Source organism: Hyperoodon ampullatus (genome assembly GCF_949752795.1).
Source record: "Hyperoodon ampullatus genome assembly, chromosome: 3".
Classification (NCBI taxonomy): domain Eukaryota; kingdom Metazoa; phylum Chordata; class Mammalia; order Artiodactyla; family Ziphiidae; genus Hyperoodon; species Hyperoodon ampullatus.
Genome location: NC_136916.1, coordinates 97,051,643 through 97,074,906, shown reverse-complemented (window position 1 = coordinate 97,074,906; position 23,264 = coordinate 97,051,643). Strand labels below are relative to the sequence as shown.

Genomic DNA, 23,264 nt, shown 5'->3' with positions numbered 1-23,264 from the left:
AGGTTATGACTTCCTACTGCAATGAGTAAAATCAGGCCTCTGTTTGCCCAAGATGCAGAGTTTTTTGGTTGTAAAAACCAAGTAGCATAGCTAAGTGCCTATCTATTTCAGTCACAGGGATCCCATCATCAACAGCCATTTCCAAAGATCCCTGATTGTCATTCCAGTTAAAATGCCTATCCTGCAGCCTATTATGGTAGCCATGTTGCCCACCTTGCCTTCTAATGGTAAAGTGCTGCTATTTAAGCTCCATTATCTCAGGATCCTAATATCCCTAGTAACATCAGGGAGCCCCATTTTAGCTTGAGCATCCTCCATCAGCACCACTTGCCTACAGAGAATGACCACTCATTTTTTTCCTAAAGGTTTGAGTGGGTCCCTCATCACTGTATCTCTCAAGCTTTCATTAAAGAGTCTCATCAGGACACCCTCAAGGGATTTGATACCTATGATATATCCCCACTGATGATCTTACCTCCCTAAGTGTTTGGATTCCTTGCTCCTACAGTCTATAAAGGAATTTCTAGCATCTCAGTGGGGCTCAAGTCCAAGTTTTGGTCAACCAATCAAGGAAACAACTGGAATCAATGCCACCTATTCGGGCTAGTACACTGAATCCAGAATCTCCGATTAACTGCTCCCACAGGAATAAATTCAACGCAGCTAAAATTGTATTTTTCTTTCTCGGACATAGAACCTTCCAAATCCATTCTCTTGCATATTTCCTAGATTTTTTTCAATATTAATTGGCAAAATCTTACAATTTTTAGTGCCATAAACCATCTCCTCCTAGCTTTGACTTTGTCTTTGGCATTTTGAGGTATGCTGGGATCCAAGTTGAGTTGTAGGTCTGGGAATGGTACATAGGCACATAGAGAAAACTGGCTTTGTAATGCAACTCCTTCAGGTGACAGAAAATTCAATCGAAAGAGGAGTAGCCTCATCAAACAGAGACAAGGGTGGTACTTCAGCTGGCAAGGATGGCTTGACGACTCTAAGGATTCAAGGTACCCCAAGTTCACCAAATCCTGCCATATCCCCTGTTCTAATTCTCAGAGTCCCACCCTTTTTCTCTCAAAGCCCCAACTTTAACATAAGGGACCTGGTTGTGAATTCAACTGACACTCTAATTCAGCAACCCACATGATTGCATTTGGCTTTTGACTTTTTCCACCCTGAATTACAAAAGATAAGAGATTCTTTTAGCGTAGTCATAGCAAGTCCCTAGTTTTTAATCCACACTTAGAGAAAAAAAACATTTAGGAATTTAAGATCAAATTCTCTTTCTTTAAGGTACCCAGCACTGTTAGAAGCAGCTACCACACCACCCGTGTCCTTCAAATCCTCATCCCATCACATTATTTTATGGAAGCTCCTGCTTGGTTCCCAAAAACCTTTTTCCTTCACTTAATTCTAGAAGTTCACAGGTGTGTTATCTGATGACTTGCCCCTGAATGTTATGGTATGCCAGGGTCTCATTCCTTACGCAGCTGGACTTTCTAATACCTTCAGCTCCAACTAAGCCAGACAACGGATCCCAGTCTCCCCACCCCCCATCCAATTTCTCTGTGGTTCCATTTTTTGAAACCATTCCTGGTGCCAAATTTCATATCAATCAGGGTTCTTAGTTGCAAACAACAGAAATAGCAAAACTGAGACTGGTTGCTTTAAGCAGAAACAGAATTGATTGAATCAATGTTGGATGTTCTCACATAATCGCTGAGGAGGCTAGAGAAGGGCTTTGGAAAACAATCAGGAACAACAGGAAGCTAACAACCACCACCAAAATCATGCCACAGAGTTCAAGGCTGCTGCTTCCACTGGACCACTCAGCTAGCTAGCTGAGCTACTGACCAGCATCACACCACCGGTGCTGCACTCTGCCTTAGTAAACTGACACTTCTATCACCACTGCTGACATGGAGTGGATTCTCCACTCTCCCTGCCCATCCATTGGTTCAGAGCGAGAATGCCTGATAGGCTAGGTCTTACGTATGTCACGAGGCAAAGGCGACTGCAAAATGGGAAGGGAAGGGAACGAAAGGGAAAGGAATGCAGGTATCTCCTTTATATTATTGGGAAGCATCATTACAGCAAAAGAAGATCGTTTTTATGTGAGCCAAAGATGGAAACTTTCAATGCTAAGGGGAAAACAATGTGTTGAAAAAGTTTCATATATTTGTGGGTGTTTGGCATCTGTGGAGGAGAAGAATATCTTATAATGGAGAAAAAGAAACTTGGTAAAGAGTAAAAGTACCCTTGAGTTTAACCATGTAAAGAGAATCTGGAAATAATGCTCTTGATCCTCCATCCTTTTTTCAGTTCTCACTTAAGCCCAATTCATGAAAAGGTATTTAAAATATCTGCTAATATTTTCTCAAGAATGTTTTAAAATTCCACAAGGACCTACGGGAGAACATTTGCTACCAATTTGAATGGATACAAGCATCAAAGAAGAGAAAAATTCTTATAATAACTTGATTCCACACTTCCCTTTAAATGTGTGCAAAGCACATTATGGCAGAGCATGTTAAAGCTATCTGTCTTCCAACAAGAACAATTAAGAGGAGAAACAATAAAATACAACAGAGCAACAATGGAGAACCAGAAATCTAACTGGAGGGAGAGAGGAGAAAATATGTGACTTGGCAAAGGAATTATGAGTACTTGGCACTTTTAGATATTTTGCCATTGGTAAAGAGCAAAGCATTTTTTTCTCCATATTAAAACAACAGAAGATATAGAAGCTACAGAACTACACAGTGATCTCTCATCTTGCACAAGGATGTATCCCTCCCTCTTGCTGTATATCACCTGAGCATTATTTAAGAACCTCAATTTATCTGCTTGTTAGCATGTGAGTGGTTACACAGGTTTCACTATGTGTGCTTTGATTATAGACATCCAGAAAATACTTCATAAAAATGTGATTAGATGGATCACAGGAGGAGTGAAAGAGAGAAAAGGGGGAAAAGGAGACAGCAAGAAGGAGACAAAGAGGGAAGTGACTATTCTATTTTACTATTTCCTCTGTGTGTTTATGTATCTGTGTGTATGTGTGTGGTTTTGACTAGCAAATTTGCTCCATTTTAATAGAAACCTTAAACTTCATAATTCTGTTTTTTTATTATTTCTAAATATAAAAGCCAGTGCCAGCTATTCACAACAGTCAAGACATGGAAAAGAAGCTAAGTGTCATTGGACAGATCAATGGATAAACACACACACCACCACCACCGGAATATTATTCACCCTGAGAAAGAAAGAAATCCTGCAACTTGCTACAACATCGATGGACCTTGAGGGCATTATGCTAAGTGAAATAAGTCAGACAGAAAAAGATAAATACTCCATGATCTCACTTACATGTGAAATCTAAAAGAGCTAAACTCAGAAACAGAGAGTACAACGGTGGTTGCCAAGGGTTGGGAGGTGGGGGAAATGGGGAGATGTTGGTCAAAGGGTATAAACTTCCAGTTATAAGAGGAATAAGTTCTGGGGATCTAATGTACAGCATGGTGACTATATTTAACAATACCGTATTATATACCTAAAACTTGCTAAGAGAGAGGATCTTAAATTTCTCACCACAAAAAAAGGTAACTAAGTGAGGTGATAGAGATGTTAACTAACCTTATCGTGGGAATCATTGTGCAATACAGACTTATATCAAATCATCATGCTGAAAATCTTAAACTTATGCATGTTATATGTCAACTATATCTCAATAAAGCTAGGAAAAAAAGTTAATGCCAGGTCAAGACCCAATGCTATACACTGAGAAAAATATAAAGGTAGTTTATATTTTCAAAGTAGTCTATGAAGTCAGAGGGATATTGTGAAATCACAAGTAAAACTGGAGAAGGGAAAAAAAAGGAAAGAAAAAAAGAGCGGATAGCTTCAAAATATGATGTTAAATATTTACCAAATTCTCTTGGTTATCAACCGACACCTAAGACCAAAGTTCACCACTTTCCTTTCTTCTGAAGCTAAAGCCATAGCGGTCATGGCCAAAGCTAGAAGGCCTGCGGGGGGTCCAGAGGAATTTAAGAGGAATGACTCTGAGCCCTGGAGGTGAAGAAGCAGAGAAAGTATTTTTTCTTATTTCTCTGGCAACATTTTTTTAAGTGTTTTTAACATAGCTCTCCTAGATCTCCTTACAAGTCCTTGCCAGCTTGTGAAAAGAAAGCTAGGAAACCACAAACTTGGCCTGTAATTAAACAATCTCAGTTAAAGGCAATAAAAGCAGTAACAACAAAAATGAATTAGAAGTTGGTATACAAGACGCTACAATTATGCTCTTGAAAAGGCTGTAGTCAGGAAATGGATAAACTCTATTTTATATTGGAACTTTGTGACACGAGTGAATATATGAGCGTTTCTCGAGTCCAGTGATTGTCAGACTTTTTTTTTTTCCTTCAAGTAACCCTTTGACTCTCTACCCTAAAGAATACAGCAATATATGGAGAGCACCTTTCCTGTTTGAAATCACGAATGCAAACAAGAACACATTGTAAAGGGTTGAATATTCAGTTGAATCCTCTGGATACCCAAGAGGGTGATATAGGAAAGTTAGGGATTATTATTTCATATAAATTCTCACTAATCCATGAAAAGAAAAAAAAGATAATAAAAGTCCACAAATAAGTAAAGAGCAATTTAATTTTGTTATAAAATAGTAGTTTCAAGCTCCTCTCAAAATTGAAACAAGAAATTGTATTTTATTTCTACTGGACTGTATGTACCATTTGGCAAGGGTCAATTCTGTCTTTTCATTGTTGCAATCCCAGCACCTAATAGGGTATCCGACATAGAAAAGATGCTCAAAACATATATGCTGATTAAATAAATGAATATTCAATATATAGAATAATAATTCAATAAATATTTGTGTTAACTTCATGTATATACTAAAATATACTTAGGCCCCAAATAATGTCAACTAAGAAATAAGCAGAGGCAGAAAAGGTGAGAAAATGAAAGAATGAGAAATAAAAACAAACAGATGGAGAGGGAGAAAAATATCACTTGCCTTTGGAAAATCCTATCGGCAGTTAATCCATTGATCATGACACCCTGAAAACTCTCATCCTTCAACTAATAGAGGCTCTTTTTCAAATGGAATAGCTACAGGAGCCTCCAAAGAGATAATATTGTTCTGGGCATAATTAATGATCCCCTCCCCTGTCCCATTACACCTAATAACATAAAATGAAGTCTTGTCTGTCTGTGCAATTATTTTGGGGACCTGTTATAATGTCACAGAATCAGAGAACCTTAGAGCTGGGAGGAAACACATGAACCATCTAATTCAACCTCATTAATTCACAGATGAGGAATTTCCCAGAGGCATTGAGTACCTTGGCCCAGTGCCCTGGCAGCAGCATGAAAACCTGAAACTCTGTTCTTCAGAGTCCTGAAGTCTTACACCGTCAAGATATTTGTTAGTTTGCATTCACCAGAGTTTTAACCATTCATCAGGAATTTAAGACTTTTCAAACCACTTCTTGGTTTGAACTGCCTCTTCTTCCATTCTAATAGCAATGTGACACGGTCATTCTCTACAAAACTCACGGGTTGACCAAGTTCCACTGTGGTATCAGGACACATACAGGCTGGATAGAAACAGCTCTATAGCAAATATTTAGATTTCTAGGCTCTCATTTCCCAGTCATAAGTTAGGTCTTTTTCCCCATCTCTGGCATTTATCCTGCAGTTAGGTACAATGTAATAGGCAAATGTATTAAACTGTTTCAGTGATGAAACCAGGGCCTCTAAATCCAACTGGTAGTAACAGGACCCAAACGCTTCAAAAAAAGATAGGTGCTTAATTCCCAAAGTGGATGCTCAGGGGGAGTCTCAAAAAGTGGTCCAAATGAAAGCTACATGAGAGGAAATAAAGTTAGGGGACCCTATGTATAAAACACAATTCTCCAAAATTCCTCTTCTCACCTGGGTATGACAGAGAGCTACTTGAATGTCATCTACCAGGATACTGCAAAGAACACTAAATTGTACATCACTTTATTCAAGCTTCTTAACCCCAAGAGACTCATGGACAGAAATGATTCATTACTACATACAAAGATCTATTAGATGCTTGAAAATCTCTGGAGACAAAGATACCTCAAATAGCCACAGAAGGATATGAGTAAGGAAGATATACAAGTTACATATACAAATTTTTTCTATTTCTAATTCAAACTGAAAATAATTTTTTTAATGCCCATTATTCTCCAGAGAGAAGAAAGGAGTTTCTGTCTACAGTACACATCTCTGCAGTCTAAAATGTGGTATCAGCGCATTACCCACCATGGGGGCACAAAAACGAAGTTCAGGTCCTCATTTTAGAATCAGCATGGGTGGCCAGCAACTGTCAATTGCACCAATGGGTAAATAAATGCACACAACTTCCCCGGATGCCTGTCGTTTTCCTCTCATCACATCATATACAGTAACCAGCTTATAGGGGGGCAAAAAAAAATCCTCAAAACTGTTTATTGACTATAATTAACAGGGTTTATAGTATTTGAAATCAAATAAGCACTGTGACTAATGCCATAAAATATGACACATAAAAATGACATAAAACCAGCGTGGTTGGTTTTATATTTGACTTTCCAGTGAAAGTCATTTTCGTGGTTTCCCTGATGAAATGGTGTTTCGGAGGTACAGTAGAACAGGGCGTCACGGCCCCCAGTCTCCGTTTGCCACTTTACCATTTACATGATTTCAAGCCAAAACCTGCTCTCCTTCCTATGTTATAACAAAATATTGCACAGGATGGAAACATAAGCCCCACCACCCGTGTTCTAGGGCATTTGCAGCAACCATCGAATGTAAGCTAGGAAAAAAATACAGAACTCTGAACAGATCACCCAGCTGCTAGTGTAAATTTATAGCAGGCTGTAAGTCTTAATAGTGTTCACAAAATTATTGAGCAGTCCTTGATAACAGGGTGTTATAACAGTGCAAACTGCAGTCAGAAGAACAGGATGTGGGTTGGGACCCTTGAAATCAACCTTCATTTTTTGACCTCATATTTGATATTCTGCTATAAAGCCTCCAATTTTTTTTTTTTTTTTTTTTTTTTTTTTTTTTTTTTTGCGGTAGGCGGGCCTCTCACTGTTGTGGCCTCTCCCCTTGCGGAGCACAGGCTCCGGAGCACAGGCTCAGTGGCCATGGCTCACGGGCCCAGCCGCTCCGCGGCATGTGGGATCCTCCCAGACCGGGGCACGAACCCGTGTCCCCTGCATCGGCAGGCGGACTCTCAACCACTGCGCCACCAGGGAAGCCCAAGCCTCCAATTTTAATGTTACACTTGTCAGAGTCAATGAAACTGAAAGGAGCCATAGACAGTATCTATGACTCCATTATTATAGCTATTATTATAATATCATCCATTTAATATAATATCATCATCATTATATAATATTACAAGTATTCATGGTGCAGAAACAGAATGCTGTAGGACAAAATAACTTAGCTGCTGACCCTTTATTATAATGAATAAAGCAGTAAGCATTCTTGCTAATTTTAATAAGACAGAAGTCTTAATGCAAGCTCCCCTCCCCCACCCCCATTTTTTTCTAAATTTTATTTTTAACCTGCTTGGGGTCCAAGAAACCATTTCCTAGCCTGGAGTGACAGGCATTTGCTAATGACCTTTCCAGCAGGGCTCGTGCGTTTGAGTGGCTTTCTCCAGCTCCCTCACAGACTCAGAGGCTCGGGGTGGCCCTTAACAGCCCATTTCTACCTGAGGGTCTTTTTATTTAACTGAATTCTTTAGTGACAGTGATCTATGGAAGAAAGAATGCTGCTTGGGGTAGGAATGCACACACGTGTTTTCAGCTCTTTTATATTCAGGCCTGCTGTGACTCAGCTGGCAAGTTCAAAGTTATAAAGTCATTTTTTATTTCTTGGGGGAAATCAGCTCAGTAAAAGTAAGAAAACTTAAGAAAATCCAAAACCTTTTCTTTGAAGGGAGATGTGGGATAAACTTTCAAAATGATTTCAATTTGTCTAAGTGATGGTACAGATCACGAAGTGACAACCATGAAGGTCCATTAAGTGAATCTAAAATAATAAAATAAATAAAATTAAAAATAATATGTAAAGTAATTCCTTTGATAAAGTGCATAAATTGGCTGTGTGTTATTATTGTACTTGTCAACCTTCACGGAGCATATCTCTAACATAACCTTGTACTATAATTTTTTCCCAGGAGTTTTAGTGAGAAAATAAAATTCCTCTAATGGAGAGTTTCTTTACACAATTGATTTAGTTCTTGAAAGTAGTTCATTTTTAGGTCATAATATTGAATCAACAAATTCATATTCAGACTTTGCCTTTGGAGAAAATCCCGTGGCAGTATAATTAGTCCTTTCTACCTGAGGTCAGAAATGTGGCAGAAAAATGGCACCATTTTAGGTATTGGTAGAGGAAAGTTCGATGATAAAAGTGGGAAAGAGAAAAGAAGAATAAAAAAGAAAGGTCCAATACATGAAGTGACTGCTGTTTTATTAGAACAGTGATTATAGGTATGAGAAAATATTTAAAAGACAAGTAAATAACAGTGAAATCACATAATTTTTGTTTTTTTTTTTTTTGTATGGATTTCAAAACTGAAGTCATTGGAGAAAGATAAAACTGAGGTTTTAAGTGTTGAGAGTAATTCTGGAAAATATTTGCCCACACAAATCCTAACTGGGCCTATTCCAGACAATGTGGAGCTGCCCAACTAGGTTAATTTGGACCTTATCAAATCCTGAGGTACCCGAAAGGAAAGGTCTGAGAAATATCAGTGCATAAAAAAAAAAAAAAAAAAAAAAGATGTGGAAAAAGATGAACAGATGAACAACATAGCCTCTTTTCTGATCAGAAACAAGCCTGCCCACCACCCACAAGAAAGCACTTAATGCTTGTAGGTCTCAAATTTGCCTGAATTTATTCTGGGACTTCTGGATATATCTGGAAAAATCTAGATGATGTGCCTCAACTTTTGTAAGAAACCTACAATAAGCGCAACAAGCAGGAACATCAAGTTTGGTCCTTATTTCTGGATGTGCCTGCAATTCAGTGCATACTTTACAAAAGTGCTTTTGCAATTTACTCTTCAACATAAATATTCTTTCACAAGCAAGTTATTTAAATTGGATCTAAGCTTCAAAAACCAATGTCATATTTGTCACCCTTCTAGTTTAGCTTTGGTATGATTGGAAAATTCTGCACATCTAAGGAAGTGTGCCAACCATAAATTAAAATAAGGTCTGAAGGGGCAGCATGTAACTACATGGTTTACAAGCCTACAAAGGATCTAATGTCATGAAGTGTATGAGTAACCAACCTTGGTGACAGTCATTTTCCTCAGCTGAAACTCTCTATTAACTAAAATAATCTGTGAGACGTCCTATTGCGTCTTTAGATTTCTCATAAGGCTTTTAGTACTTTCAAAACTCAATTTCTGAAATTTCCTGCACATGACCTCTCCAAATGCACCTCCTCCTGGAATTTCATGCTCATCACAACTGACTGTGTGTGAGCATCCAAACACTTCCCCTCCCTACAGGAAAGTGCATTAACCTCTAGCCACCTGGCTGTGCCATGTCCCTATTGGTTAGGCTTAAGCATTTAAAACAGCTGTTCCAGAAGTGATTGATGACTGGAAATGTGCAACCCTTTTGTGTCCCTGAGGACAGGTCACCCCAGACCCTCTGTCACTGCCACCAGTCAAGATGTCCTGCTGAACCTGCACACCACGCATCCTCTTTTTTTCCATGCATCCTCTTTCCAACCAGTGCTCGTTTATCAGTCAAATCTGCCAAAATGATTCATTTCAGGTGTGCATCTGAGACACAAACAAGAGATACCCCTGTTTAATTGCCCATGAATTGCTTTGTAGTCTCCAAGAACTCAAGAGAACTTTTGCAAAGTAGTTCCAAATTCAGAAGCTGAGAAGAGTATTTCCAGTAGAGTTGAGAAGCAGCATCTGGATGCATGATGTTCAAAACCTCTCTGGAAGGCACAATGATTTACAAGTACTGAAAAACTAAACTTAGCAGAGAGGATGTTTTAAATATATAACAAAAGTACAACTATTCTATTTTCTATTTGTTTCTATTTGTTCAGGAAACTCCGTTCTCAAGGTCTGCTGCCCTCAAAAGTTGAGAAAATTATTTAATTCAAGCTTTCAAACTGCTCATGTAAAATGGTATAATTCCATTTCTCATCCAGGCAGTGGTGAGATGTATAATCATCAAGCAGTTACATGAAAAAAGGTTTTCAGGACAAAGCTACTGGGAAGAGGTATGAGAACAAAAGCCCTGTGGAAGTATAATTTGGGGTTTATTCCACATTGAATATGTGGCTTTGTCTACTGGTAAGTGGGGCTCAGGTGTCAGTCCCACCCCTTCCCACCCGGGGCACACGACACCTTTACTATTTCCATACCTTCCCACACCACCCCATGACTCCCCTGGGGTGTTACACTCTGGTTGGGTGTTCTCTAACAGACTCAGGCCATAGGACAATAATTTATAGGTAAAATTTCAGAACAGTCATACCAAAAATTATCACTCGAAGGCTGAAAACACATATTCACCAAGAATGGGGGGAGGTATACTTCTTAAAAGACTTCTTTTTTTAATTTCCAAAAAAAATGCATGTTTAAATGTTCCAACAGTATTTGCTACATAGGACATATAGATATTGCATTGGTATACTGATTATTTAAAAAAAAAATGAATGATATATAAAGTCTGGAATCATTAGATGTTACCCTTGAGTTAATTAAAAGATGTAGCCACTAGTATTAAATGCACACACATAAAAATAAAAAATAAAAAATAAATAAATGCACACAAGAATCTGCATAAAATTGTTACCAAAAAAAACCAAAGAAGGAAAGAAAGAAACTTGGCATTGTACTGGCAGCTTGAAATTTCCTAGACAATTTTCATTACCTTAATTTAAAGTATTTACCAAATGTTCACAGATTTCCTGGCATTGTACTACTCACTACAGTGTAGTTTTCATAATTTGGGTTTGATATAGATCAGTGGTTCTATAAATTAAATCATGATCTTACAGGGTGAGACCTATGCATCAGAATGTTTAAAAAGCTCTCCAGGTGACTCTCATCTTCAGTGGTTGAGAACCACTGGTGCAGAGAAATGATCTCCAAGACCTCTTAGGAAAAGACAGATGCAATGATGAAGAACCCAGGAGAAATAAGTACACAAATAGAACATGCTAATTGTGTAAATAAAATACTAATTCTGTGCACAGAAGTAAAAGTAGATTGGAAAGCATGGATGTGTGATGTGGTATGTGGTTTAGGGTCTATGGTGGAGGGGTGGCAACTTCTCAGGAAAGATACACTATAAATCAAATTATAAAGGTCGACAGAGCCACTGAATATTGAATAAAGGGGCAGGCATTTCAAGACCAACCGTCAAAACGATCTGAGCATTCAAGCCACCAAGCAATAATGGCTGTGATGTGATTTATCTTTATGTCATTGTTTAAAAAGGAATGCTATTTAAGACTGGGTTTTTTTTTCTTATGGAAAGTTTTTTATTTTGGTTGATTCTCATAACTGTTCTGGAAAATATTCCACCCCAAAGAGAACTGAACTCTTTGTCTAGCCTAAGAGTGAATGAAAGAGAGCTAAGCAGAGCAAACAGAAAATAACCAATAACCCAAAACGAAGACAAGCACATAAACGTTGACTGAACACTACTTTAGTTTTCTTTCTTTAAGAAAGGGAATTATGTTGAGAATCCTAGGAGTTTTCATAAGATGCATAAAGAGAAATTACATGCTTATTCACATAAACAGTTTTGCAATATGAGGACACCAAAAACACTTGGAAAGCCTGTCTAACCCCCTTCAGGAACTCTGGCTAATGACATTTCCTGACAGAATAATTTATCCTGAATTTCACACCCTGCAAGCATAATCAAGGATAAATACATCTTAGTAATATATATATATATGATATATATATATATATATATATATATATATATATATATATATATATATCATATATATACCTCAAGTTTCCTATCTCCAGGGATATTTTTCCTACCTATTATGATAATACTTCACTATCCCTGTGTTCTTCAAGATATCAAAAATAGTTGTGATGGGGCTTCCCTGGTGGCGCAGTGGTTGAGAATCCGCCTGCCGATGCAGGGGACACGGGTTCGTGCCCCGGTCTGGGAAGATTCCACATGCCGCGGAGCGGCTGGGCCCGTGAGCCATGGCTGCTGAGCCTGCGCGTCCAGAGCCTGTGCTCCACAACGGGAGAGGCCACAACAGTGAGAGGCCCGCGTACCACAAAAAAAAAAAAAAAAAAAAAAAAAAAGTTGTGATGGAACAGTCTAGTTTACTTCTTATATTTAAAAAGGTCTCCTGTTTTTGCTTTTACTTAGGCATGTATAAAAACCAGTATGTGACCTACTTTTTACCCACAGCGCTTAGGTCACTTTCTAAGGCTCCTTGCTCTTCACTATAGTTTTGGCCTTTTCCATCCCCACCTGGCTCCAAACCACCCTCGGGGGATTCTTGCCAAACACTATTTTACTGTGTCGTCCTCTGCCCAGGAACCAACAAGTGTTCCCTGTTGGATCAAGACCTGAATATTCAGCTTGACCCTCCAGAATCTGATGATGCTGCCTGTTTAACTCTGTGTCCACCTCTCCTCAATTTTTCATTCCAATCCAGCCAATATTTGAACTGTCTTCCATGGAAATCATATTTTCACTCATATGTTCACTCAGTTAACATTTACTGAACAGCAGCTGAGTGCCAGGTCTGGTGCTCATTCCTGGCCCCGTACTTTTGCTCAGCCTTGCTCCTCTCTGTATATTCACACCTCACCCATTCTTTAAATCCTGGCTCAAATGCCCTGTTCTCCACAAAGCTCTCAACTCTGCTCACCTACCACTTGGCTCCCTTATCCTCAGGGTCCCTAAATCAGCATTTCGCAATCTGGGTTTAAACAACACTGTCCTAGAACACTTTCAAAAGTTCCATTCCTCAAATAAAATTGGAAACTCTGGTTTAAACAAAGTTAAATATGTTTCTCTACTATAGGAATTCTCAGAGCCTTTAAAAAGTTAACACCAGTTGTGAATTCCTAAGACGGGTATATAGGAGTCAGCATTCCAAAAACTAACTTGGGCATGGAGGATAATTTTTTTTACAGCTTAACTACTGATATCCCAGGGGAATTTTGTTTGGGAAATGTTGTTCATTGGTATTTAAAATTGGTACCACATGATTTATCACTTAATTGTGCTGGCTCTCTGGTATTATCCTATTACTCCTCTGTCCTTTCTATGCATCTTAATCCTTTTCACATATCCAAAATACGGTCCTTCCAGCCTTTCGACTAAAAGCAAATGATTAAAGCGGAAAATACTGTTTGTCTCAGCCCTTGGTAAACATTTTCTAAAACGCATTAATTTACATCCTGCCTTAGTAAACAGTACAATGAATGAATCTTTGATGACTGAGGCAGGATGAAACAATAAAAAGACAACAGCACCACTTTTAAAAATGACCTCACGCAGACCACCTCTCTGGGCCTCCAAGTCCTCATCTAAATAATAAGGGGAACCTCCCAGTTCTGAGGGTCTATCTTCCTGCATTTCAGTATTATCACCGCTTAAATGAGTATTCACTGTATAGCCCTATAAAGGTAAGGACAAGACAATCAGATAGTAGACTGAATTCATCATTCCCAGAACATTCTTAAGAAGTCTTTGTGCTTTGTGCTCTGCTTTCTTATCATTCTAATATTAACTTATTTTCTTATTATTTGCCTCCTTTGAATAAAAAACATTCCTGTAACCTTAGGTTTCTTGTGATTTGGATTTGAGTTAACCAAGGCTTCACTAGACAGAGAATGGGATGCCTCTCAGCTATAATAGTAACAACAACATTCCTAGTACGCTAATTCACAGTATGCATCTCTGGTCATTGGTCAGGTGTAGTCCCAGAGGGCACTGGCCACGGTAAGGAAAACTTGTTTAAGGGGGAGGGTGGGCCTGAACCTGTGAAAAACAGCTGAAGTAACAGCTCTAGTTCTAGTAGTTTAGCAACTAAACAATGCATTTCAGAATTTAGGGATTTCTAAGTTAACAAATACTAAATTTCTTATGGTTCAAGAGTCCATTTCAAAAAAATCTTACCATAAACCCAAGATTCCAGAAATGGTAGCTGTTAATCTCTATTCCATTCTTCTAATGATTTTTGCAACACTGATATGCTTTTCTCACAATATTTAATGCAAAATGATAAGCAACTCAAATTTTCATATTTTTCTTTTAATCATATGTTAAAAAGGGGTAAATATCACATTTAGTTCAAGCTATAATGAATGGAAAAATGGACTATTTCTTTCAAGAAGATTTAAAGTGTGTGACTTTGGGCAAGTTAACTTCTCTGTGCCTCAGTTTCCTCATTTCCCCCCTCCTCAAGGTGGGGATTATAATAGTACCTACTTCATAGGGGTGTCATGAGTGTTCAAGAAAAGAATGTTTTAAAACACTTGACACATCATTGTTGCTGTTGTTATTATTGTTATTTTTATTATGGTTGTTATTGTTTGTTATTATCCTAAAAAAAAAATATGACAGTTAGAAAGGATTCTAGTAAACCTCTTGAGATTATATCACTTTGATTTGAAAGTCAAAATCTTTTTGCCCTGCTCTAAATCAACCTACAAAAATAGCTAGATCCAAGTTGGAAAAACCCAGAAAATCCTTTTCGTGTGATTTCTTTTGCCTTTAATAGTTCCTCCCTCTCAAGGACTAAGCATCTGTCTCCCCCAATTCATGTCATCCAATACAATTAAACGGGGAAAAAAAAGTAAAATAAAATTGGATGAAACTAGATTGAAATGGTCAGCTCAATTCTTGACACACAGATTGGAGGATGGATTAAGGGGTAAAAAGAAGTTTTTCCTCCCCAGGCAGGAGGCACAACTTGTACCCCCATAAATGTCAAATAACCAGCTGTGTCACTGTGTGTAGGTGGAGAAACCACTAGGTTAGATGACCTCCATGGTTTCCTTCCAACTCAGAGTCAGCCTCAAAAGCCACACTGTTGCTTTCTGGAAAGTCAAGTCTAAAGGGAAGGATCAGTCTAAATATTATCATTTAAAAAAGAAGCCCAGGGCTATTTAACAATGAAGCATAACTTAGTTTTGAGGACTACAATCTCAACTAATTTACTTAGATAAATTTTCCAATTCAGATTGAGATAACATGAAGTAATGTTTGGGTTAAAAGTTAATTCTAAATATTTGCTACATTCAGAGTTAGTACACTGTCAGTCATATATTTTGAACTTGCATCTGTGTTTAACCGAAGCAAATTCTACTTATATAGGACTAAGTGATGTTGAAATAAAAATCTACTGTGGATTTTATACATGCAGATTGACAATCAGAAGATTTCATTTACCTAAACCCTTCCTTCCATTTTTTTTTTTCTTAATCTTGGATCCTACTTATCCAAGAAGGCTTCCTTTCTGCTGGATTGAATTTAAATAACTTCAGAAACCAAAGGAAAAGTAAACTTACCTATTGATAATGATATTGCTCAAACACTTTTTTCTAAGTCTTCAGCACATTTTTTATTTGTTATAACGTTTAATAATTATTAACTAATGGAAGCTCTTCAAGCAGATACTACCTTCCTTTGGATTGGGTCAAACACAACTAACTTATTAATAACAAGAATATATTAATCATTAATTATATGTTGTGCTAGTTGTTTTGGGGGGAACGAGGCTACCTAGAGTCCCCATTCACAACGATTTACAATAATTAACGTAACCTAGATGATGTAGATGAGAAATGCAATGGAGCTCAGAATATTCCATTCTCTCTAACTTGAGATGAAAAGAAACATCCTAGAGGTTACTAAGGACATTGCAGAATTGAAAGTACAGTTTCTGGGCTCCAGAAGCTCACCTAGTAGAGGGGTATAAATGTCAGATTCTAGATACAAAGACTTTCTCTCGGGGCTTCCCTGGTGGCGCAGTGGTTGAGAGTCCGCCTGCCGATGCAGGGGACACGGGTTCGTGCCCCGGTCTGGGAAGATCCCACATGCTGCGGAGCTGCTGGGCCCATGCACCATGGCCGCTGAGCCTTCGCGTCCGGAGCCTGTGCTCCGCAGCAGGAGAGGCCACAACAGTGAGAGGCCGGCGTACCGCAAAAAAAAAAAAAAAGACTTTCTCTCTTGTATTTATTGCCCCAAAGATAGAAAATTTCAAAAGAACAGTAAATGAGAATACTGGATGCCTGAAATACTACAACTGAAGCAAAACTTTAAATAGATCATCTACAGAGAAAAACTCTACAGAGAAATCCAATTCACTCTGCCCAGAGAAAGCCCCTTCGGAAGTTTTAAAAGAGGAGGCAAAAGCAAATGTTCTCTCAGACACAGCAAGTGTATTCATTTTTCACCCGTCTCAAGGCCTGCAGGCTCACTAGGGCTAGTTCACAAGGACACATCAGTCAGGAAGACCTGTGACCAATGGCCCTCGTGACTAATGGACTAAACAGGGAACAAAACTCCCCAGCCCCCAAGTATGGTAACTGATAAATGACAAGGAAAAAACTTGTCTATTCTGACCATGGAAATTCCTTTCCTTTAAAGCGAGGTTGTTTACCCAAAGGCTTAAAGGGGAATCATGAAACTGCTCATGTTCTGGAAAAAGACACACTAGCTGATAAAAAGATGGTTTCTCCAGTAATACGTGAAAAACACCCAAACCTTTATAATCACGCACTATTGCTTAAGCTGGCATTCTCTCTGTCTCATCAGTTTCATCAATCAAAGTATATCAGGGTATGAGAGTTTATAAAACAAATACAGAAGAATCCCAAGGAAATTACATGTCATCTGTGCTCCCCAAACTAAAGTTTCCCCAGCACCTGTTTTCTCCTTGTTAGCAACATGAGAAGGGATACTATCTATAAAGAGATTTAAGACGTATCATGAACTATGTTATATGAGAACTTGTCCTTCTGGAAAACAAATTTAAACATATAGGAAATCTTTTTTTAAGGGCCTTCATGGATATAGACCATCCCCCCTCCCCCGCAACAGTTGCCTTTTGGGCTCAAAAATACTGAACTAGACCTATTATATCAAAAGAGCATTTCTATCCTAGAAATTTTTTAGAGAAACAAGCCTCAAAATAGACATCTTCTGTTCAACGGCAATCACCAACCAATTCTTCTGCTGATCTGACATTCCAACAAGACTGACAATCTATTCATTCATTCATTTAACAAACATTTATTGAATTCGCCGACCACAAAGCCCATGTTGTAATCCTGCTCTAGAAACCTTGGCTCTGAAACTCAAAACCTGTGCAATCTTGAATAAATTTCTTGAACTCTCAAGTTTCAGGGTCTTTATCTCTGAAATGCTGGTTGCTGGTATGTAACTACTTTTTATTTATTTATTTTTTTAAAGGTGTTTCTTTCATCTGTTTATTTTTTGGCTGTGCCGCGCGGCACGCGAGATCTTAGTTCCCCAACCAGGGATTGAACTCGCAGCCCCCGCAGTGGAAGTGTGCAGTCTTAACCACTGGACCACCATGGAAGTCCCTGCAACTACTACTTAAAAGCCAAGCTAGAGGAACACCATCCTCCTTCCTCAGATGCCCCCCCTGGGAGGGGAGGTACATGGGTCAACCTAGAGGAAGACTACGATATATTTTATTTTGGGATAGGACTCACAATCTCAGGCAGGTTGCTCTGGATCCTTCCACTGGTCCAAGAACAGGACCACTCCTTGAGACACTAGAAGCAACCATTTCCACTGCATACGGATATATGTAGGTCTAGACAGCAGCTGAGATGAAGAGACCTCTGAAGGTATCAATCACAGCCAGTGTTCAGGTGAACCCTCACTTCGTTTCTGGAAGTTGGTCAAGAAGGTGGTAAGATGCAGAAATTGAGTACAATATGACAGAATTGCCCCCAAATGCCAGGAACTTCTGAAAACAGTAGCTGTTTATGAGGGTGAATGGAGGGCAGGATTATGTCCCTCTTGGCCTGTTGCTACCAGCATACTCCCAAATGGAAAGGTCTTGTGGTAGGACTTCTGTGCCTTTAAAGACAGAATTGCCTTGATTGGCTTGGAAAAAAACAGCTGGTCCAAAACTTTCCTGATAAGTTTTCCTGATAAGTATGTCAGGTCATCTCAAATCTTCGTTTGTGCTGCTATAATGATAGGTCACCTGGAGAGTATTTACTCATTTGTCAAGATTAATTTCCTATATGAAGCCTTCCTTGCCTACAATATTTTATAGCATGTAATTTTTAAGTCACACTTGTTAGTTCCTTTCTTAAGAAGCTTACAGTCCGTGTCTTACTTGTCTTTATGGCTTCAGAACCTAGTCCATTCTGGACACACTGGAGATGCTCAATTTTCTGGAATGCTTAAGCAGTCCTGATGAAGAATCCCAGTGTGAAATTAGGGAATGCGGGGCAAGCAGTGCTTGAGCTGTGTTTAGAGGCAGCCCCCGATATTTCACCTGTAGGAGAAACAGGCTGTGAGCCAACAAGGCTCAATGTCACTTTTCGTCTGGACTACTCAGGATTTCTGGGGAAGCAGCATCCAGGACTTCCACTATTAAATAGCTCAGACAGCTATATCTCTTCTTTAGTGTCCTAATACTCAATATCATGATAGGATGATAGGGAGCAAACAAGGGGGGGAGGTGCAGAATGCATTTGGGATGGATATTTTCCATTTGCCCTTAGAGATGCACTCTGTATCCTTCTCTACCTGCTGTGTGCCCTGGGAGACTGATGCGTAGGGGTTTCCTTGTCCTGTAGCTTCCTGTTGGATTCAGCCAATAGGAGGCATCAGCAGGAGACTAAAGGGAAGGAAGAGAGTGAGGTCAAGGTGTTTATTCCCTATATCCCCACTGCGAGGTCACCATGGGTTGGCAGCATCCCTCAACAAAGGCCACAGCTCTTGTCAGGAAGCCCCTACCCTCTGGTTTCTGGTAACCTCTCCCTCCCCTTATCCTTTCTGGCAAGAGTGGAAATAGGAAGGTAACACTTGTAATCCCATGGTGTTGCACCATCCTTTGTTGGTTTCACTTTCTTCTGCTCACATCTTTGTAAACAGTCTCTTTATTAAATTCTCCTCAATTATCTTATTCGAGAGTCCATCTATTTCCCGTAGAGACTCCAACTTACAAACATTCAAAACTCAAATGCCTAAAATGTAAAGGTTGTAAGTGATTCAGCCTTCTTCAACAAGCAAAAATGACAAAAGATTATCTGTAGTCTTATTATTCCTATGCTTCCAGTTTTTCATCATTTTCAAGTGTTTTAGGTTGTGTGTGGGGGGCCCATATTTGGTCACACACACACAAATGCAAAAAACTAAAACACTTGAAAGTGCAGAAAACATTAGTATTCATCTTAGAATGAAGACATTTAATTATCTCCCTCAACAAATATATCTTCTCACTATCATTTTGCTTAAAATTAAATTATTTAAAATATCTAAGTATATAGACCAAATAGTGATGGGATGGAAACCAAGAAAGTACGCTAGACCTGAGTGAACAATAGGTCCAAATTTTATAATTTATCACAGATAATCTGCAGGCAATTGATACTAACCAAAAAAAATGCATAAGCACCTCTTCTTAGTTCCTAAATATTCCTCCTAAAACAAATGTAATGCATACTAGAAAAGTGAATTTTACACCATTTTCCTGGGGACTCATACTTTAGAAAAATATACAGTCTAAACAGGTCACAGAGAAAATTTACAGCATATAAAAAATGACCAAAAGAAGTGTTCAGCCATCTCCTAACTTTTTTAAAATGTTTAATTTATATGAAGTCCAAACTCTGTAGATTTGCAGCAAGAATGCTAATATTAGAGAATAATGTGATTTCAGTTAATTCAACTGAAGTAATTTGGTAGCATTTGAGAACACTTATAAATGCCTATCACTCCTAATATTTAAAAGGTAGTTGTCATGGAAATAAGCAAAGAGGCTCAACAGCACAATTTATAATTCCTCTACCAAAACTTCAAGAATTTAGTTCATTAATACTAATGAAATAAATCGGATAGATCTGACCTTGGAAACCCAAAGTTAAACTGCAGTACTTAGGACATAGGTGGCTCGCCTGGAGCTGACAACCCACCCTTACCCAGGTCAGAGTTTACATGTCACAATTAAATCTGGGAGACTCACTTATCAGACGTCACAGCTACCAGGTCAAGAGTCACCATACAAGATTTGGTGTACCCTTGAATAGCAGTTTGTTAATAGCTTGCTAAAACTATCACTTTTCACAGCTTGAGTTGATATCGATATCAACAATATCAGTTTTGAACAAAGATAAAATACCCACAGGATCTCAAAAGCCTAAGCTTCCTACTGAAGGGAGGAGGATGAAAAGGGCTGGTTACCTTCATGGTTGCTCCCAATGACATCTGAGCCTTGCGGTTAATGTTCCAATTAGCTACACCCCAATGGGAGAAGGGGGCTTGAGGGTAGTAATGTCAGAAGCAAGGTAGAAAAGTAGGAGAACAAAAAATCAGCCATGTAAATTTGAAACATAAGCATGATTCTACTTATTGCACAATAGTATTTTTTTTTTCAAATGGGCATGATCTCATGGAAAGACTACACACCACATTGTTCAAACAACTGCACCCCAGTCCTCCCCTACCCCCACTGCTGCCCTCCACCTACTTTGGCCATGCACCCCATGCTCAGATCAGTGCTCCAAGAAAAGAGTCTTGACCACAGTCAGTACTCAAGTGTTTGTTAAATGAATACTATACTGTCTTCTACTACCCATTTAACAAGTAGGTATTTAAGGCATACTATGTATAGAGCAATACCTGTGCTGGATACTACTGAAATAACATGGCTGTCTTTTAGAGGCTCACCCAGCCTAGAAGGGAGAAAAAGACACACACAAACAATGCCAATGCAAGCCAGACTATGGAAAGTGTTATAAGACAAATACAAACTAAGCCCTTAAAAACAACAAGGTACACTCAACGACAATAAAACACCAATCCAAATAAAAAATGGGCAAATGACTTGAATAGACATTTCTCCAAAGAAGGTATACAAATGGCTAATAAGCACATGAAAAGATGCTCAATATCACTAATCACTGGGGAAATGCAAATCAAAACCACAATAAGATACCAGTTCCCATACCCATTAGGATGGTTATTATTTAAAAAAAAAAAAAAGAAAGAAAGAAAGAAAATAACAAGTGTTGGTGAGGATGTAGAGAAATTGCAACCCTTGTGTATTGGTGGTGGGAATGTAAAATGGTGCAGCCACTGCAGAAAACAGCAGTTCCTCAAAAAATTAAACATACCATCTAGCAATTCCACTTCTGGGTATACACCCAAAAGAATTGAAAGCAGGGACTTGAACAGACATTTATATACCCATGTTGATAGCAGTATTATTTACAATAGCTGAAAGGTGGAAGCAACCCAAGTATCCACTGAAGGATGACTGGATAAACAAAATGTGGTGTACGGTATATGTATATACACACACACAGTGGGATATGATTTAACCTTAAAAAGAAAGGAAGTTCTGACACATGCTACAACATGGATGACCTTGAGCACATTAGTAAGTGAAATAAGCCAAACACAAAGGGACAAACATTGTATGTTTCCACTTACATGGGGTACGTAGAGTAGTCAAATTTAGAGAGACAGAAAGTAGAATGGTGGTTGCCAGGGTCTGGGAGGAGGGAGAATTGGGGAGTTATTGTTTAATGAGTACTCAGTGCCAGTTTGGGAAGATGAAAAAGTCTTGGAGACGGATGGTAATGATGGCTGCATAACAACGTCAATGTGCTTAATACCACTGAACTGTGCACTTAAAATGGTTAAAATGTTAAGATATTGAAAGGGTACAGCATGGTGATTTGATACATGTATATATTGTGAAAGGATTCCCACCATCCAGTTAATTAATATATCCATCACCTCACATATCTTACAATTTTATTTGTCAATTATACCTCATCAAAGCTGAAAAATGGTTAAAATGATAAATTTTATGTTACATATATTTTACCACCATAAAAAAAAACCACCAACAACAACAATAGGGGAGAGAGATTGCTTCTGCCTGGAGTCTTACAGGAAGGCTTGACATAGAAGAAGGATCTTGACCTGGCTGTAAAGACTGGGGAGCATGGGACAAAAAGAAGAAGGAAATGGGGGATAGAGAGGGTGCCACCAAAGGCACTGAGTAATTAGTCTGAAGGTGTTTGGGGGGAATTTGGTAGAGAACTCCATGTCTAGTATAGAGATATATATTCTACAGATCAGATGAGGCTGAAAGGACAGTTGTACATATTCCAAGGGGCTTTGAATGCCAGGCGAGAACATCTGTACACAGAGGAAGGGAGGACATGAATGAGTTTGAACCCTAAAAAGATGCCTTTGTTAGACCAGACTAGAGCAGGGAGTGCGTGGAGGCTGGGGAGCCAGTGAAGAGTTTGTTATAACAGCTCAGGTGGGAATGTAAGGAAGGAAAAGACTTCAAGAGCACAATGCTTTGTCACAACGCTTCTCACGCTTGAGTATATTACACAGGCTGCTTGTAAATTATTTTTCAAATTAAATTATCATTATCATAATGTTACTTAAATGTGTACGACACAGAATTTGGTATAAATCCCTTACACCTATAGCTCCTATGAAACTAAAAACCATAACAAAGTTACCAACCTAGACAGTCTTGTTCCAAAGCTTGTCCTTTCGTGCAACTGGACACACCTCAACGACGTCCAACACCCTTCCTGGGGAATGAATAATTTTCTGAGGGTGTGGTGCCTGGAGCAGAGGACCTGGGTTCAAATCCTGACTCTGCCACTTACTAGCTGGAAACTTGGGCAAATTCTTAATCAATATGAACTTCAATTTCTTCATCTATAAAGTAAGCAAACTAACCTACCTCACATGGCTTTTGTGAGTATCAAACGAGATATGAGGAAAGCACCCTGTTATCTACAAAGCAGAGAATCATCAAAGCTCACATTTTTCTGGGAAAGAGGTAATCACTTATTTCTAACTCCTTATACTCTGGGGATCTTGTGTTCCTCCATCTCATGCCCTTATGTACAGAAGAGAAAAGGCAGACAGGTTGAGGGCCCACTGCTGCTGGGACGTTGATTAATTTGCCATTTGGCAAGAGTATTGACTATG

At 38.8% G+C, this 23,264-nt stretch overlaps 1 protein-coding gene across 1 annotated transcript in view; it reads right to left on the bottom strand.

Moving 5' to 3' along the window:
* Positions 1-23,264, bottom strand: part of FSIP1 (fibrous sheath interacting protein 1) — a gene marked incomplete at both ends in the record, with an annotated part of 215,831 nt that overhangs the window by 36,527 nt on the left and 156,040 nt on the right. The window lies entirely within an intron of this gene.